Source organism: Mustela putorius, unplaced genomic scaffold (assembly GCF_011764305.1).
Source record: "Mustela putorius furo isolate JIRA1106 unplaced genomic scaffold, ASM1176430v1.1 tig00000139_pilon_pilon_pilon, whole genome shotgun sequence".
Lineage (NCBI taxonomy): Eukaryota > Metazoa > Chordata > Mammalia > Carnivora > Mustelidae > Mustela > Mustela putorius.
This window is the reverse complement of record NW_025421293.1, coordinates 1631518-1650980: the sequence shown is the minus strand read 5'-3', so window position 1 is coordinate 1650980 and position 19463 is coordinate 1631518. Positions and strand designations below refer to the sequence as shown.

Sequence of the window (19463 nt, the reverse complement as noted above, 5' to 3'; positions counted from 1 at the left end):
GTTAACAAGGAATGAACAGAATCCTTAACATGATTGAGAATATCTAATTGAAACCATTTGTCAGCATTCTACTGGATGCTAAAGCCTAGATATGATCCATTTAAAAATTAGGGATAATAATGGATGCCTTTCAGCTTCAAAACAATTTAATGTTACACTGGAATTTCAAACAAATATAGGCTAAGCATAAAATAGAAAAAAATCATGTTAAGAAAAAAAATACTTTATTTGCAGATAATTTGTCTACTAGAAAAATCTAAGAGCATGTAAGGTGACATTGTGTGAACTAATAGAAAGTGATCATCCAATGGAAGTAAACATCCAAAATCGATAGCTAGCCTATATATCAGAACAAGTCTATCACAAAATAGGAGGGAAAAAATTTCACTTACAACAACAGAAAACCACAAAATGTATCAAAATACCACTAGAAACATAAAAAGGGACTTAAAAAAAAAGGGACATTTTTGTGTGGATTTGCATCTGTTTGATGGTGGGTTGTGGGAAAGATGGGAACCACCTTGCCTAGTATTTCCTTCCTTTTCTTTTTATTTTCCTCTTCCTCTTCCTCCCCCTTCCCTTTCTATTTCTTTTGTGTGGTGTTCTTTCACTCATCAAAGATCTACATTATTTCGGGACAGCTCTATCAGGACTGCAAGAGCAAACAGAGCCATGCTAAATCATGCTTACAGATTTGCAGATACCTGAACTCTTTTCTGACTCAGTTGTTGTTGGTTTATGAGATCTATTTACATGTTATAAATATATGATAGACATTGCTTGTTTATCACTATTTAATTTATCGTACTTTCACTTATAAAAGTCTCAGTTTTTTGTTTTCAAATCTATTACCTTTTTTTTCTTTACTTTTGCTTTCAAAACATTTATGCTGGGAGGATTCTGGAAACACGGTGGATTAGGAAGCACCCAGAATCTGTCTCCCCACCTAAACAAAAGTCGAAATCTGTCTGACACAACTATATTGGAATTCTGAAGTCTGTTAGAGGCTAGCAACTTCTAGAGAAAGACTTAGATGGTAAATCATGGTTAACTGTAGTCAATTTTAGCTCTTAGCAGAACAGCAGCTACGCATCCCAATCCATGCCCCCAGCTCTATGGCAGGCAGCTGTGCACACGTTCCTGAAGAAGCTGGCTCATAAACTTGCTGGAGCCAGCTGGGCAAAAAGGACTCTGTCCTCCAAATATCTGGGATCTGTGCTCTGATCCCTGATTGCTGCTTCTGATCATAATGGTGTAGACAAAGAGGCAGGTGGTCATTGTCTTTGTACTTCCCCCTTCTGCTGCAAAACCCTCCTCTCTGGCTGAAGTAATTTTTAGGAGATTTAAATAGCCTGATGCTCTCCCCTATCCCCCTGCATTTTTCTCTTTTTCTCCTATGGAAGCCAAACATTAAAGACTAGGACATTAAAAAAATAATGACATATACAGGGAAAATTAGAAAGTGACTGTGCATGTCCAGGGAAAGGCACAGGCTCAGGAAAGACCTGAGAAGACCTTAAGTTTACAACTGAAGTTGACCCATGGCACAGAGCGAGCCTACAACAATCAAAGCAAAAATAAAACAATTAAAAAGCCTAAAAAACAGCAAACCACAGAGAAAGTGAAGACTTATTTCCAGAGTAATGAGAATAATCTGAATTGTCATTTCAAATGTCCAGTTTTCAACAACAAAAAAGTCACAAGGCATACAAAGAAACAAGAAAGTATGAGACATTCAAAGGAAAAATTAAAGCAACAGAAACTGTCCCTGAACTAAGACGTGATGGTAGATATAGTAGCCAAAGACTTTTTAAAACCACCTTAAACATGCTCAAAGAACTAACAGAAGATGTGGATAAAGTAAACAAAGTATGAAAAAAATGAAAATATCAATAAAGAGAATGAAAACTTAGAAACCAATAAGAAATTCTGCCTATGAGAATTAGAGTAAGCGAGTTGAAAATTCACTAGAGAGATTCAAAGGCAGATCTGAGCAGGCAGAAGACTCCGTGAACTTGTAAAGAGGGCAATGTAAATTATTGGCACTGAGAAAGAGAAAGAAAAAAGATTGAAGAAACAATGAGCAGAGCAGATATGACCTGTAGGACACTACCAAAAGGACCAAAATATGCACTGTGGGTGTCCCAGAAGGAAGAAGGAGAAAAGACTGGAAAGAATACTTGGAGAAATACTGGCTGAAAACACCCCAAATTTGATGAAAGACATGAATATAAACAACCAAGAGCTCGGTAAACTCCCGTAAGATCAACTCAGAAATCCACACCCAGACACATTATAAGCAAACTTTTGAAAGCGAAAGAAAAAAGAGAGTCTTTCAAGCAGCAAAAGCAAAGTGAATCATTATATACAAGGAATCCTCCATAGGATTACGAGTAGATTTCTCATCAGAAATGTCTGAGGCCAGATACAATCGAAGTGCTAGAAGAAAAGAACCAGGGACCAAGAATCCTGTACCTGGAAAAACTGTCCTTCAAAAGTAAGGGAGGGTCGCCTGGGTGGCTCAGTGGGTTAAGCCGCTGCCTTCGGCTCAGGTCATGATCTCAGGGTCCTGGGATCGAGTCCCACATTGGGCTCTCTGCTCAGCAGGGAGCCTGCTTCCCTCTCTCTCTCTCTGCCTGCCTCTCCGTCTACTTGTGATTTCTTTCTGTCAAATAAATAAATAAAATCTTAAAAAAAAAAAAAGTAAGGGAGACATTAAGACATTTTCAGGTATAGAAAACCTGAGGAATTTGTTACCGCTAGTCCTACCCTGGAAGAAATACTCAATCAAATCCTGCAAGTTGAAATGAAAAGAATGCTAGATGGTAATTAACTCAAAGCTGTACGGACAAATAAAGACTGAAATAAAGGTAAACACACGAGCAATTTCAAAAGCTGGTTTTACTCTAACAATGGTCTGTAACTGTATTTTCTATTTTTTACAGTTTAATTGTTAAAAATTGTTAGTCTAAAGGCTGTATTATTAATTTGTGACTCCAAATCTTGTTTTCTAAATAATTTAAGATACTTGAGAATTTGAAAGACTTATTAGTTCATGTTTTGAGGCACACAATATATAAAGAAGTAATTTTTGTGACATCAACACCTAGAAGGGATGGGGATGGAGCTGTAAGGGAGTAGAGCTTTTATTTATTATTGAGGTTAAGCTGCTATACATCCAAATTAGGTTATTATAAATTTAGGATGGTAATTGTAATCCCCTTGGTTACCACAAAGAAAATAGCTATAGAATGTACAATAGCAACAAAAAAGTGAGAAAGGTAAACATTTCCCTGTTTAAAAAAAAAAATCACTAAACACCATGGAAGACAGTAATGCAGGAAATGAGAGATTAAAAAAAAAAAAAGCTGTGGGGCACCTGGGTGGCTCAGTGGTTTAAGCCTCTGCCTTCAGTTCAGGTCATGGTCTCAGGATCCTGGGATCGAGCCCCGCATCGGGCTCTCCACTCAGTGGGGGGGCCTGCTTCCCCCTCTCTCTCTGACTGCCTCTCTGCCTACTTGTGACCTCTCTCATTCTCAAATAAATAAATAATCTTAAAAACAAAAAGAAAGCTGTAATGCATATAGAAAACAAACAGCAAATGACAGAAGTCTCTCCTTATCAGTAATAACTTTAAATATAAAAAGATTAATTCTTCAATCAAAAGACAGATTGGCATAAGGGATTAAAACATATCATCAACTATGTGCTATCTATAAGAGAATAACTTTAGATCCAAGGACACAAATAAATTAAAAGTGAAAAGCTGGAAAAAATATTCCACAGAAATAATAACCAAAGGATAACAGAGGCGGCTTCCTAATATCAGACAAAATTAACTTTATAATAATAGCTCTGTAAGACTTCACATGAAATATCTCTACAATAATTGCTGGAGATTTTAATACTCTATTTCAGCAAAGGATAGAACAATCAAACAGAAATAGGTAAGGAAATAGAGAACTTAACACAATAGAACAACTAAATCTGATACAGAGAGAGAACACTCTATATAACAAGAGCATATACATTTTTCTCAAGTGCATGAGACATTTTCTAAGATATACAACATGTTAGACGACAAATTAAGTGTTTATAGATATTATATAAGGTGTCTTTTCTGACCACAACAGGATGAAGTTAGAAATGAATAACAAAAGGAAAACTGGAAAATATAAAAAATTGTGGCAAACACACTTTTAAACTACCAATGGGTAAAAGAAGAAATCACAAGAAATGTCACACAAAAAAATCCTGGAGGTGAGTGAAAACAAAAAGGCAACATACCAAAACTTAGGGAACACAGCAAAAATGGTATTAATGGTGTGTTCATAGCTATAAGCACTTTAAGAATAAGAAGGTTTCCAAACCAACAACCTAATCTTACCACTTAAGCAATTCAAAAAGAACAAGCCAATCCACAGTTAGCAGAAGGAAGGAAATAATATAGATTAGAACAGAGATAAATAAAACAGAGAACAGAAAAACAATAGAGAAAATTACTAAAGCCCAAAGTGTAAGGATCAGCAAAATTGCCAAACTGTTAGCTAGATGAAGTATGAAAAGAAAGAAAACCCAGATTACTAAAACCAGAATGAAGGCAAGGACACTGCTACCGGTTCTATAAAATAGAAATGTTTATGAGAGAGCGATCAACAACTATATGCTGACAGACTGGATAACCTAGAAGAGATGGGCAAAAATCTAGAACCAGAGAATCTACCGAGATTAAATCACAAAGAAGTGTAAAATCTGAAAAGACCCATAACTAGAAAGAAGATTGAATAGGGAGTCAAAACTCTGATAAACAGAGCATCTGGGTGGCTCAGTAGGTTAAGCATCTGCCTTTGGCTTAGGTCACGATCCCTGGGTCCTCAGACTGAGTCCAGCACTGGGCTCCCTGCTCACTTGGGAGTCTGCTTCTCCCCCTCCCCCTCCCTCCTGCTCGGGATCACTCTCTCTCACACACACTCTCTCAAGTGAATAGATAAATTCAATCTTTTTAAAAAATCCAACAAAACAAAAGACTTCATGGGAGAATTCTACCAAAGATTTAAAGAAAAACTAATACAGTTCTTTTCACACTTTTCAAAAAAAAAAAAAAACCCAGAAAACTGAAGAGGGGACTCTTCCTAACTAATTTTATGGGTCCAGCCTTACTCTGATTACAAACAGACAAAGACTAATATAAGAAAACTATAGACCAATACCCTTATGAACACTGATGCAAAAATCCTCAAGAAAATACAAGCAAACTGAATATTAGCAAGCTGCATATTTAAAAGATTATGCAGCATGATCAGGTGGGATGTATTCCCGGAATGCAAGAACAGCTCAATGTATGAAAATGGAACAATGGAATACACTATTAAGAGAATGAAGGAAAAAAACCCCACATGTTCATTTCAGTTGATGCAGAAAAAAGACACAGAAAAATCATTTGACAAAATTCAACATTTTCATGATTAAAAACAATAAAAAAAAAACAACTAGGAACAGAAGGGAATAATCTCAACATAACAAAACCACATACGAAAAACCTACAGCAAACTCAATGGTGAAAGACTGAAAGCTTTTCCTTTCATGTCAGGAACAAGGCAAGATGTCCACTCTATTTCTATTCAGTATAATCCTAGAAGTTCCAGGCAGAGAAATTAGGAAAAAAAAAAAAAAAGACATCCAAGTGGAAAGGAATACATAAAATACTTTGTTTGCAAATTATATGATTTTATACATAGAAAACCCTACAGACATCATACAAAAATGAATGCAGCAAAGTAGCAGCATATAAATTTAACATGCAAAAATCAGTTATATTTCTATATACAAACAATGAGCAATCTAAAAAGGAAATTATAAAAATAATTCCATTTACAATAGCACCAAAAAGAACAAAATACTTCGAAATTAAATTAACTGAGGTGAAAGATTTGTATGATTAAAACTACAAAACATCGCTGAAATCAAGAAGACATGGGTAACTGTTAGTACATTCCAAATTCATGGACTGCAAGTCTTTGATATTGTTAAAATATCAACATTACCCACTGATCTACAGGTTCAGGATAATCCCTATCAAAATTCCAATGGAATTTTTTTTCCAGAAAGAAAAACTCATCACAAAAGTCACAAAAGTCATATGGCATCTCAAGAGCCAAAACAAACTTGATAATGAATAGAACTAGAAGATTCACACTTCTTGACTGCAAAACTTACTACAAAGCTACAGTAATCAGAACAGTGTGGTACTAGAGTAAGACAGCTGTAGAGACCAATGCAGTAGAATACAGAGCCCAGAAATAAACCCTTTCACATATGGTCAAATCATTTTTGACAAGTGTGCCCTGATCACTCAATAAGAAAAGACAATCTTTTCAACAAATGGTGTTGGGAAAACTGGATATCCACATGCAAAAAAGTGAAGTTGGAACTCTACTTAGCACTATCTACAAAATTAACCCAAACTGGATCAAAGATTTAGATGGAGACCTAAAACAATATCATTCTTAGAAGAAAACAAATCCAAATACATTTGGATTTGGCAATGATTTCTTGAATAACACCCCAAGGGCCCAAAAAGGGCCCAAGGGTAACAAAAGGAAAAAGTGGCAAATTGGGTTTCATAAAAATTTTAAAATTCTGTATGTTAAAAGCCACTGTCAACAGAGAAAAAGGCAACCCACAGAATGGGCGGAAATATTCACAAATTGCACATCTGCTAAGGAATTAATATCTAGAATTTATAGAGAACCCCTAAGACTTGACAACAACAACAAAAACCACGCAACCTGATTCAGAAATGGGCAAAGGGTATGAACAGACATTTCTCCTAAGAAGATATAGAAATGGCCAATTAGCACATGAAAATACACTTAACATTAAGTAAATGCAAACCAATACTACAGTGAGATGATACATCAACCCTGATAGGATGGGTGCCATCAAAAATATCGGGAAACAACAAGGGTTCACAAGGATGTGAAGAAATTGGGACCCTTGGACACTGCTGGTGAGACTGTGCAGTGATTTGTCCTTAAAAAGGAAGGAAATCCTGACACCTGCTAAAACCTGGATACACCTTGAGAACACTCTGCTAAGGGAAACCAGCGAGTCAAAAAAAAGACACATAGGGTATGACTCAAAGTAGAACAGTGGGTCCCGGGGCTGCGAGGTAGAGAGAATGGGGAGTTAGTGTTTTATGGGCCTAGGGTTTCCATTTTACAAGAAGAAAAAGAGTTCTGGGGGTAGATGGTGGTGACGGGTGCACAGTATGACTTACTTAACGGCACTTGACTAATGGTAAAGATGGTAAATTTTTTATCTATGCGTGTTTTACCACAATGAAAATACTGGATAAAATTTTTTAAATTACATTTACAAAGTCGATCCCCATGCTATAGTCAGAATTAGTGGTGGGGGAGGAAGAAGAATTTATTGTATTAATATCAAAAGAAGATACAAAATGATAATATTTTCTTTTAAGATTTTATTTATTTGACACACACACACAGAGAGACACAGCGAGAGAGGGAACACAAGCAGGCAGAGGGAGAGGGAGAAGCAGGCTGCCCGCTGAACAGGGAGCCCAATGTGGGGCCGGCCAGATCCCAGGACCCTGGGATCATGTCCCAAACCAAAGGCAGACCTTTAACCGACTGAGCCACCCAGGTGCCCTGTAAAGTGATAATATTCTGAACAGTGTGTTTATGGACCAAGAATAGATTAACCTTTGCAATAGAAACTGACTCTAGAAAATAAATGGCCACAAAATTAATTAAAGAAGCTATGCCCACAACTTTTAAGGAGTAGAGGAAAAAAACCAAAAACCATCCAAGCTAATAAGAATAGAAATAAGAAGCTACCTTTAAAAACCTCTAGCAACTAGAATTAGCAGTTTCTTTGTTTTAATTTGAGAGTACCTAAGGCATATATGCTTAAATGCCCAGAAACAAATCTTTAAATAAAACTGATTTTTTTTTCTGGAAATACGCTGCCAACTGTGTATTTTCTTCACCGAGCCCACTTCCTCCTGTTCTGCCAGTGGGGAACGGGATGGTGGTGGTATATCTTCTCTTTCTTTTAGAAGGACTGTGGCCCCACCCGGAGAGCTAGCCAGTGTTTAATGGAATCAGGAGAAAACCCTGACTATGCCAAGGCCACCGTTGTCAGGAAGAGCTGTGGCGTTCAGAGCTCACTTCTCAGAGGTTCCCGTTTTGGGAAATGGGAACTCAGTTCTACAGTGACCCGTTGTGCCATTATCCTGCCCCTTTGGGCTTCGGCACACTGTGTCACACATGAGACTGGCAGGGTGACACTTTCTGAGGACACTCTGGACTTCTCTCTCTCTCATCCAGTTCTACAGATCCTGCTTCTGGAAAGTCATAAACCTCTTCCACGCCTGGTCCCCAAAACCCCTCTACAAGTTAGGCACAACAGTCTTGGCTAATCTTGTGCATCCTGATCAGTATTTGCTTATTCAATCATTTCTTTAGTGTGTTTTTACGTAAAAGTGTCCCTCTGTGCTATTTTGCCGAGTCTCCACAGCAGCCGCGACCCGATGCCGTGGGCGCGCCGCTCCTGCCGGCCTCTCCTCTCGCCTCCCCTCCCTCTCCTTTCCTCCTCTCTTCTCCCTTTTCCACTCTTCTTTGTTTGTACGGCGTCCGTCTTTTAAAGAAACAGTTTCACTGAGGATAAGCAACACACTCCTTTAGTGAGTCGTTCAGTGTACACACTCATTCAGTGTACTAAATGATACATATTAAAAGCGCAGTTTGGCAAGTGTTAAGATCTGTACGTCCTCCTGCACCACGCTAGTGTTCAGTACAGCGAACACGTCACCTTCTCAAAGTTTCCTTGTGTCTCTCGGGAATAGCTCCGGACATCCCTGACCCTTCTCCATCCCCAGGCGGTCCCTGACCTGCTTTCTATCCCTATAAATTAGTTAGCATTTTCTAAAACTGTATACGAATGGAATCGTAGATTATGCTTAGTTTCTTGCGTCTGGGTTCTTTCACGGAGCATAACTGATGTTCACTCCTGTTGCGACATTATCAATGGCTCCTTGTCTGTTGCCGTGTAGGGCTCTACCGCATGGCCGCGCCTCAATGTGCTTCTCCTTTCCCCGGCCCATGGATGCTTGGACCGTTTCCCGTCTTCGGCTACTACAAACACAGCTGCAGTGAACAGTCACATTCAGGCATACGTGCTTTCATTTCTCTTGGGAAAACACCTGGGAGCAGGATGGGTCCTATCACAGGTGCACATTTCATATTCTAAGAAGCTGCCACACTATTTTCCAAAGTGGTCACACCGTCTTGCAACCCCCACCCCGTACCTGAGTTCCAGCCCTCCACATCGTTGCCCACACCTGTCATTACCGTTTGATTGCTGTTCTGTGAAGAAGTATACAGTGGTATCTCACTGTGATGCTAATCTGCATTTATGCTATCCATATCTTTTTTTTTTTTAAAGATTTTTAAATTTTTATTTATTTGACAGAGGGAGCGATCACAAGTAGGCACAGAGGCAGGCGGGGGGGGGGGGAAGCAGCCTCCATGCAGAGCAGAGAGCCCGATGCAGGCCTCGATCCCAGAGCCCTTAGATTATGACCTGACCAAAGGCAGAGGTCACTGAGCCACCCAGGCGCCCTGTCCATATCTCCTTTATGGTGAAATGTCCGTCCCAATTTTTTTCCATTTTCAAAAACAGAATTGTTTTCTTACTATTGAGTTTTGAGAGTTCCTCACATATTTTGCATACAAGTCCTTGAAGAAGGATTAGAGGCAAGTATTTTCCCCCCAAGTCTGTAGCTGACATTTTCTTTCTCTTAACAGTGTCTCTGGCAGAGCCAAAGTTACTAATTTTAATGAAATCTGATGCATCAGGTTTCTGTTTTTCTCTCTTGGATCATGCTTTTGATGTCCTAAGAAGCTGTTGCCTAACCCAAGATCACAGCAACTTTCTCCTGCAATGTCTTCGAGGGGTTTCATAGCTTCTGGTTTCACAGTTAGGGGTGATCCATTGGGGGTGATTTTTTTTTTTTTTTTTTACATAGCATAAGGTACAGATCCAAACCGTGTCCATGTGTGGGGATATCTAATCAACCCAGTACCGTTTACTGACAAGACCGAGCCTGGTCCACAGCAGTGAACCTGTGTCCACGTTTGTGAGGATCTTCTGCTCTTCCCCAGGCCCACCGGGCACAGCACCACCTACTTCCTTCACGCTGGTAAGGACCGTGGCAGAGGCAGAGGGCTGACTGCCAGCCACATGAAGGACGCTTCCCCGTTTAGCAGGAACTGCTTCTGGAAGTTCCGGAAAAAATGTCCTTGACACTACGGGGTCGCGTTGGTCGGGCTGCCCAGATCAGTCAGCCTGGCAGAACCCAGCGCGTGGCCGCTCTCGTCCTGCGTTTGCAGGTGGCTGGGTCAGCCCTGGCCAGGGAGCGGAGGAGGACAGGCCAGCTCAGCTGACCGAACTGTCATTCTGAATCCCTTCCTCTTAGACTGGACGGTCTCCTTTTCAAAGACAGGCGGGTGAGGGATGTCTGTGCACTTCCAGCAACCTCGGGGAGTGAGCCCCACGATGGCAGTGAGGGCAGAGGGAGTCTCCCTCTCTCCTACAGTGGGAGAAGCAAAACATTCCCAGGACCTGACGACCTGCATACCAGCGAGTTCATGAGACTTTTTCTCGAAACCTGGAAAAAATACTCCTTAAATACAGAGGCATGGTCAGTCTCTGGCCTTGGCTTCTAAAGCTGTTGTAGGTTTCCTTGGTGTCTCTCCCCATCTAGGCCCTCAGTGTTTCTCTCCGTGGGAATCTGAAGTCAAGAGAGCAAGACGGACTGTTTACCGTCTGAACCTGGGAACGGTGTCATTGCCGTAACATGCTGCGTACATTTGAATATTTGCATGAGGTGGTCCGTTTTACCCTCCATGCTTTGGGAGAAGGAGAAAATGAAATCTTGTAATATAGCTGAAAAATACCACAGAAGCGTCAGTGGGTGAGCCTGCTGGCTGCCCCAGCAGTGTCTTGGGGGTGGGGATGGCCATTGCCATGGGCTGGGCAGAAGCTCTACCCACAAAACCCTCGGGGTTTCCTCACATTGTCAAAACTGGGGCCCCCAGACCTAGAGCCACTGATGAGTGAGCTGTAGGCAACAGCCGCGGGCAGCAGTTACCTCCGGGGAGAGGAGGCCGAGGAGGAGACGCGGCTTTACCTCTACCTGTATTCGATTTCTTAAAAAAAACCAAAAAGCAAATATAGCAAAATGGTAACCTCTGTTACTCTGGATTGCCTGTGAATTATTTTCTGTGCTTGTCTGAAGGCTGGAAATGATTCATACTTAGAGACTGATTTTTCAGAAAAACATGGCTAAACAGAGACACAAAACACTGTTAGCGGCTGCCTTTGACTAGGGGGCGCCTTCCCCTCCTTTCAACTTCTGTGTATTCTCTGAAATTTTTCCATGGAGTCTTTGCTCCTTTTATAAATAGGAAGAAATAATCCCATTTTCAAGCCACAGAGTTTATCAGGTGAGATAAACATCCGGACTGAGAAAGAGCGGACCAAGGTGATGCTGATAAAAAGGCAGATGAAAATGATAAAATGTGGCTGAACCTCATTAATTGCCACTTCAGTTATTCTAATTAATTAGTGGACAATTTGGCTGAACCCTTGCACAACTGGTCAAGAAAGCCTGGCTTATTACTAGCAGGTGGTATTCTCTGCTCAGCCCCACGTGCCGGGTCCCTGGGGGACATTTTGCCCACATGCCTGACTCCGCTGTCCAGGGAATGTCCCTCCCAGCGCCTTCTGGGCCCTGACGGCTGAACACCCACCCCTGGAAGCAATGACTCAGCGGAAAAGGTAAGCGAAACTGCAGGAAGATTTCCAATCTACTTAAGAGAACAAACCCTTTTAATAGCTGTGCGCTCATTAAGTGTTGAAATGTAAATATTGTAGCTAATTAAATACAGCTTTATTTATTTGTTTTAGCAGATCCAGCTGAACATCAATTATAGAATAAATTTTTAATGAATAAAAGGGCTTTTTAAAAAAAATGCATCTGCTAGCACAGACTGACCTTTTTTTTTTTTTTCTTTTTTTCCAATTAACGTGAATCATCATAAAGCCTCATTTCCCTGCTCTCCGCAGCCTGCAGGACTTTGTCAAACAAGTACTGGGCACATCCAGCTCTCCGCCTCTCCAGGCCCGCACCCACACAGCTCACGGTAGCTGGAGAAAAACACCTGCCAGGTGGCCTTGGTCTCAGTGGAAATTCACCAGCCCGTCCTCAAGGGGATGTTGCCGCCCAGCCACCATACCTTTCCCTGTCCGTGCTCTCCCGCCCCGCTAGACGAGGGGCTGCACCTTCTCCCCTGCCCTGGCTCCCCTCCCCGCACACCTACGCCTCCATCCTTTCTCTCACCAGATGACCTGGGCTTTCTACCTTATTGAAAAGCATTTAATCGGGTACAAGAGAACATCTGCCAGATCCCAACACCCCCCCCATTGCTCGAGCCAGTACAGCCGTCCTTCTCTTCTGTGCCCCGGTGAGGGCCCCCCTCTTAATTGTGTACCGTAGCTCAGCCCCACTCATTTCTCTAGATGTCTTCTCTCTACCCTGGATCATCAATTTTCCTCTCTACTGGATCTTCCCCGTCAGCATACAAATGAGCTGTTATTCTTCGTACATTATAAGAACAAAAGCTAAAACTAAAACCTGTCTTGACCCCATTTCCCTGCCAGCCACACTCTACTTCTTGTCCGAAGAGCTGACAATGCTGACTGTCTCCCAAACCTCCGCCCCCGTTCTCTCATGAACCCGTTCCACCACGCCACTCCCACCCCCTTGTCAAGGTCACCAGTGACCTCTGCGGGGTTAAATCCAATGGTTCATTTCTCACTTGACAGAATAGGAGGGTGACAGTCTATTCTAATTTATCATGATGTGGATGTTGACAATGAAAAGACGACATCATTAATACCTGTGACAGGATAACAGGTGGGACTCCAAAACCGTATCCAGCAAATCAGGAAGGAGGCATGACTCTCTGACCTGTCCACATTTTGGATGCCCTGAAGTCTCTTGTCTTCTGGGACACCACACCCCCAGATCCCCTCCTTCTCTGCCTCCTGTGTTAACTCCTCCTCACCACAGAGACCTTATAATGGTCTAGTCCACAGATGGTTGCTAGGAACTCTTCTCAACCTAGTCTTAACCTGTCATATGGCCTCATCCAGTCTCATGGCCAAGATACTGGTGACTTTCAGAGCTATAGCTCTGGCCTGGACTTCCCCTCGGAACCCCAGACCATGTATCCCTTTGTCTCTTTGACTTCTCCACTCTCATGTCCAAAAAGCGTTCCAATCTTAATATGCCCTATCTTGAACTTCTGCTTGTTGCCATAAGATCTGCTTTTTTCACAGTACTGTACATCTCAGTGAACATAAGTCATTCCTGCCCACTGCTCTGGTTTGTTCATCCTTGACTCTTCTCCCTTACCCCTGAAATCCAGAAAATCTTCTTATCTCTACTTTCACAGCATATCCAGAATCTGACCATTGCTTCCCACCCCACTGCTACCATGTTGGTCCAACTCACCATGAACTCTTATTAAGACTATGGTTGACCTGCGGACAACACAGGTTGAAACTTCATGAGGCCACTTCCATGAGAATATCTTTCAATAAACATAGTATGGTAAATGTGTTTTCTCTAATGATTTTCTTAATATTTTCTTTCCTCTAGCTTGTTAAGAATATGGTATATAATACATAGAACATAAAGATATGTGTTGATTGTCAAATTATCGGCAAGGTTTCTAATCAATAGGCTATTGGTAGTTAAAGTTTTGGGGGAGTCAAGAGTTATACACATACTTTTGCTTGCGTGGGGTGGCCACACCCACAACCCCCTGCACTGTTCAAGGGTCAGCTCTAATGTCAAAGTCTCCCAACCGGTCCCTGTTTCCACCCTTGTATTGTCTACGCACCACACAACAATGCAGTGGCTCTCCAAACAGGAAGGGACGTCCTCACTGGAAGGTAAGGTACTCCCCACTTACGTCTTTAACAACCCCTCCATCTGCCCCATGGCACATGATCGCCCTATTATTCTTGGGCTGCCCCAGACTTCGCTCCTCCTCAGTGCATTTGTGCTTTCGTTCCCTCTCCTGGAATGCTCTTCCCTCCGATGTTGATGGCTTGCCGTCCTCTCTTCTCTGCCTTCCTTCAAATGTCACCTTCTAAGAGACAGTCTCAGATCTATTTAAATGACAACTCCCTTGTTCCCAGCATGATCAGTCATCCTGTTCTGCTTGACTTTCCACTGCAGTGTATCTTCTACCATATTCTAGATCAACACTGTCTACTAGACTCATTATCACAGAAAGCTCTAGTAGAAATAACGACTCTCTATCATCCCAATACAGTAGCCACTAGCTACATGTGGCTGTTGAACACTTCAAAGTGGCTAGTGCAACTGAAGAACTGAATCTTTTAGTGATATTTAATTTTAATCAATTTAAGTTTAGACAGCCGCATAGAACTTGTGGTTGCTGTATTGTACTTTACCGTCTTACTTCTTCTCCCACTCATTGTTCTCAAAGGTTGGTTGACTCTAAATATGATCTTCATGACAATACAATCCATAATACACTTATCCCCTCCACTAGGACACAAGCTCCACGGAGGGGGATGTCTTCTGTGCTTGGCACATAATAGATTTTCAATAAATATTGGCTGGGTGAATGACCTTCACCTCAAATTTATCATTTTAAGTGCCAAACTTAGCTTTTATTTTAAACATTTTTAGAAATTCTTCAAAGATCTATGTCATTTTCTTAATTTAGTATCAGAATACATTGATTCCTTGCAATTTCGATGTCACTATTCTGTACATAAATTGTTATGTTGCCATAAATTATGTCCTCAGAGACCATTAATGTCATCCCTTCATTAGCTACACCTGATTGCTAGGTTTTTATAGACTGCCCACTAACTGACTCTCTACCATTACACTCTTCTTACTGCCTTCTTTAATATGTGTCTCACTTTTCAACAGAGGTAACTGAATAAGGCTCTACGGTACTTCCATTGTCCCAGAGTTAAATTGATAGGATTTGTGATGACTTCTGTTGTGGATACATTCACAGTCTGTGGGAAGAGGTTGTCTGTACATGCAATCTGCATGAAAATGAGATGTGATAAGAGGGGACTGCTAGTCACCTCTCCTAGACTGGAAATGAAAATTCAAGATTTGAAGCCTAAGGTCATCATTGAGCTGGAATTAAACTTTCAGAGTCCAAAGTTCTCTCATCTAATAAAGGGCATCTCAAATATGTGGTTCAAAACCATTTACTAAAAATCACCTGCTCTGGTCTCTCCACTAACCCTACCTACTAGCTCAGAACCTTGGAGGCTGGGCTTTGAGACTCCCCGTGCTAAGTTCACTTTCCGATTAGAAGTTGAACGCTGCCTCGAGGTTTTATTCATGGGGGAAGGAAGGATGATCTTTTCACCAGGTGTGCCTGAGCTTGTAGCAACTTCTCTGTTGCAAACCAAATGAGGATTTTAAGCCCTGATACATTTGTTCAACTGATCGGACTGCACTGTACTGTAGAGATGTGATCAATAAAAAATGTGTTCCAGTAACAGATTACAGGTCAAGAAACACTTCCAGATTCTTCCACTGCCTCCCAGAGAGCAGAGAGATCCATTTGTCAAGTATGAAGACCCAAGAGGATATTGTTACCATTAAGATTAATAACAGGAAGCAGAAAGGTGATTATTCCTTGAGGTAAGCAAGGTCACCGGCAGCAAAGGCTTGTGCGCGGTGGCTGCCAGGCTCACCTGCTGTAGCTTGCGGTCCAGCGCGCACAGCCTGGGTCGGTGGCCTCCGCTGGTGGGGACAGGAACGACCACGCGTTTGGTGTTTTCACACAACTGACAATGGCCAGTCATTGTAGCAACCAGGTCTGGAGGGACAGACGATGACTTCTTCTGCGACCACCCGGGGCCACTTCTAGCAGGAAGAGATCTGCGAAAGCTTTTGGTTTTTAATGGGATCTCTGAGACTTGGAGTGGTAAAAGGCGGGTCTAGAGGAGACCGGGGCTCAGCGGGAGGCGCGAGAACACCAAGGCTCAGAGTGGGACACGGGAGCCCAAGCAAGAAAAGGGGAGCATGCAGTCAGGAGAGTCGTGTATATCTGCGGGTCGGAGGGGACTGGTAATATGAGGTCCCCAGTGGCTGGCAGCACCAGCTGGATTAGCAGATGGGCAACTGCAGGGAGCGAGGCGTGAGTCTGGAGTCCCCCCGCCAACAAACCACCCCAAAGCGGGGGCCACACCAGACTCAGTTCGTGGTCTCCAGGATTGGTTTACTGGGAAGACTGGACTCCTGAGCAAGCACGGCAATCAGTGGAGGCTCCGGCTGCAGAGCGGTGAATCATGTATGGACTGGGAGACGCAGTGGGGCACCGAGTGAGGGAGCGCTGGGCTCTGGTCAATGAGGCCAGTCCGTTAGGGTCTGGGTTGCAGGGCAGAGCCCCCAGTTACAAGCCAATGGTGGGAGGTCGTGGTTGGAAGCCAAACACTGTGACCCTGACACCAGGAAGAGAGGTAGGTAACATCTCCTGAATCCTCTGCTTCAGCCATCGAGAGGACAGCGGCCATCGGAGGATAGGGAGAATGGGTTAGTGGGAGCCGCCAGTCTCACCCTGGGCGGTGAGAAAGGGTTGGGGGCGATGTTAGGGGAGCCCCGGTAGGCTCTCACCCCACACACTGGTCAAGCTCAAATTCCAGACACCCCAGGAGTGTTGTCCCTGGGAGAGCCCATGAGGACCTGATCAGTCCACTGTGAGGAGAAACAGGCAGTGCCCACAGACCATGATCAGTAGGGACAGACCATGTCTGTGCATCCGTCCAGGCTAAAAGGTCAGCAGTCGAAAGGAAACCTCCACCTCTACTTCCACGGGAAGCTGTTAATCAGAGGTGAGACTTGGCGTTTGGCCAAAAACACAAGGGACTCCCTGTGCTTCAAGGCAGGTGAATTTTTGGCAAGTTAAAAAGGAGAAAGAAGGGGCGCCTGGGTGGCTCAGTGGGTTAAAGCCTCTGCCTTCGGCTCGGGTCATGATCTCCGGGTCCTGGGGTTGAGCCCCGCATCAGGCTCTCTGCTCAGCAGGGAGTCTGCTTTCCTTCCTCTCTCTCTGCCTACTTGTGATCTCTGTCTGTCCAATAAATAAATAAAATCTTTAAAAAAAACCCTTATTTAAAAAGAACCCTCAGCAGAGATCAGAGAGCTAGCTTTTTGGAATTCCTTGCAATGGATACTACAACACTTTGAAGCGAGTGTTTAGAGCAAGGGGGAAGGGTGCAATTTAGCGAGCTTAAGCAAGTAAAACCAGAATGGAGCCACATAAAATGCTTAGAAAAACAGGGTAAGAAGTTGATACATTTGAGGCATTTTTTATTACATGAAGTCCAGTTTGCAAGGGTTAGGATCCCGATCTGAACCCAGACCCCATCTGACATGGAAACTTGGGCTCTGACCTCCTATACAGAATTATTAATTCTGTCCTGATTATTAATTTTTACTTGTAATTTTGTTTGTCTTCCTGGTCGAAGACGAAGTAGCCCCCAGAGTCACGTGGCCTGCATTGGCGTGAAGCGGTCAGACTCACATTGTCTCCCCCAGCCTCTCTGCTTCAGGTAACTGAACCAGCCAGCAATCAGAACCCTTGTTTTGCTGATGAATTGCTGAGGACTATGTCTGGAAATAATGATGTACGATGTGTTGGGTAATTGAACTTAACTAAAAAAGAAAAAGAATCCTTGTTCTTTTTCTTTTTTAAAATAAAACTAATGAGACAGAAAAATTGATTGAAATAATAATGAGTGTTTCCTTCACGCTGCAGAATGACGCCCCCAAAATGAGAACGATACATTAAAAGAAACAAACCAGGGTGCCTGGGTGGCTCAGTGGGTTAAGCCTCTGCCTTCAGCTCAGGTCATGATCCCAGGGTCCTGGGATCGAGCCCCGCATTGGGCTCTCTGCTCAGCGGGGAGTCTGCTTCCTCCTCTCTCTCTGCCTGCCCCTCTGCCCACTTGTGATCTCTTTCTGTCAAATAAATAAAAATCTTAAAAAAAAAAAAGAAACAAGCATAGAACACATCAACAGATGCTAAGAAGACATCTGATAAAAATAAACAGCCATTCCTAACAAAAATCCTCATTAAAGAAACCTAGAAGGAAACCCCTTACGTGTATTAACGACCACCAAAGTTGGACAGTAAATGTTATTCCAAGTGGTGAAGTAGGAAAGCCATTTCAAACTAAACAGGAACCAGACAGGTGCATTTGCTTCCACTACGGTCTTTTTCAGCATTGCTTTGTTAAGTTCTAGTGAATGCAGCAAAGTGGAGGAGTGTATATACGTAGGAAAAAAGAAATATAGTTGTATTTGTGCTGGAAATGTCATTGTTGAAAATTCCAAACTACTGGAATTAACAGGAGTATTTAATAAAGTGACTGCAAGCCAGATTCTTACTTATGGTTCTCTCTCAATTCTAGAAATGAGAATCTAGAAATAGAAGAAATGAAGAACTGTTTAACCAAATATAGTGCTCAGAAACCATAATTATTTAGGAATAAATCTGACAAGAAAGAGAATTTTTATGAAAAGAAACCAATACAATCTAATTTATGGAAGAACTGTTTAACCCAATATAGTGCTCACAAACTATAATTATTTAGGAATAAATCTGACAAGAAAGTCAGAGAATTTTCATGAAAAGAAACCAATACAGTCTAATTTATGACAAATGAGAAGACATTTTATACTCTCAAATATAAACACTTAATGTTACAAAAATGCCAATTATCTCAACATGAATATATAATTTATTGCAATTTCCCATTGGAAGCACAAGCTTTTTTTTTTTCTTTTTTTAATTGGTTGAAATTATCTCAGTGTTCATTTGCAAGAACAAATGCTCCAGAAGAGCCAAGAAAGTCTGGAATAAAAAAGCTAATTAGGGGGAATTTGCTCAATGACAGAGGATGGCATAAGCATGCACGGGAAACCATCTTAAAGCATCAGTAGCATGCATCCGAATCTCCTGGGAGTACGTGTTCAAACAGTTGAGACAGATCACTGGAATCCCCCACCGTACTCGAGTTTCTGATCTACCAGGTCTGGGTGAGGCTCAGTAATCAGCACTGCCAACAAGCTCCCAAGTGATGCTCATGTGGCGGGGTTACGGGATATTCTTTGAGAGCTATTACTGTAACAAGTCAACACAATATTGGCCAAAAAAAAAAAAAAAAAAGGACAAATAAACCAGAAGAATAGACAAGAAGCTAGTAACTAGCCTCATGCGTAGGAGCACGTAATAAATGACAAAGGACATCCCTAAGGTGGAACCAACAAAAACGCAATGGGTGAAAGTCTGTATAATGTG

The 19463-nt window shown here is 42.2% G+C and overlaps 1 protein-coding gene across 3 annotated transcripts in view; it reads right to left on the bottom strand.

The window, feature by feature from the left end:
* CALN1 (calneuron 1) overlaps positions 1-19463 on the bottom strand; it is a 459316-nt gene that overhangs the window by 54989 nt on the left and 384864 nt on the right. The window lies entirely within an intron of this gene.